The following is a 220-nucleotide window of genomic DNA, read 5'->3' on the forward strand; positions in this document are numbered from 1 at the left end:
CTGTGTCAATAAAGATCCCATGTTTCAGCAAATTTAATTAAATTCAAATGCAAGACAGTCAAACACGCCGTTTAATTGTCATTAGGATTTTTGTGCACCACCATCATTTTTCTCCATTTACTGTCAAATACAAGTAACACTGAAGTAGAATCCAAATATATGAAAACTCTAAACATTTGGAAAAAAAGATGTGAGGCAGAAAACACAAACTCTAAATCAT

The 220-nt window shown here is 31.8% G+C and overlaps 1 protein-coding gene across 1 annotated transcript in view; it reads left to right on the forward strand.

The window, feature by feature from the left end:
• Positions 1 to 220, forward strand: part of ass1 (argininosuccinate synthase 1) — a gene marked incomplete in the record, with an annotated part of 19661 nt that overhangs the window by 3449 nt on the left and 15992 nt on the right.

The sequence above is a fragment of the Oryzias melastigma genome, unplaced genomic scaffold (genome assembly GCF_002922805.2).
Source record: "Oryzias melastigma strain HK-1 unplaced genomic scaffold, ASM292280v2 sc00479, whole genome shotgun sequence".
Taxonomy (NCBI): domain Eukaryota; kingdom Metazoa; phylum Chordata; class Actinopteri; order Beloniformes; family Adrianichthyidae; genus Oryzias; species Oryzias melastigma.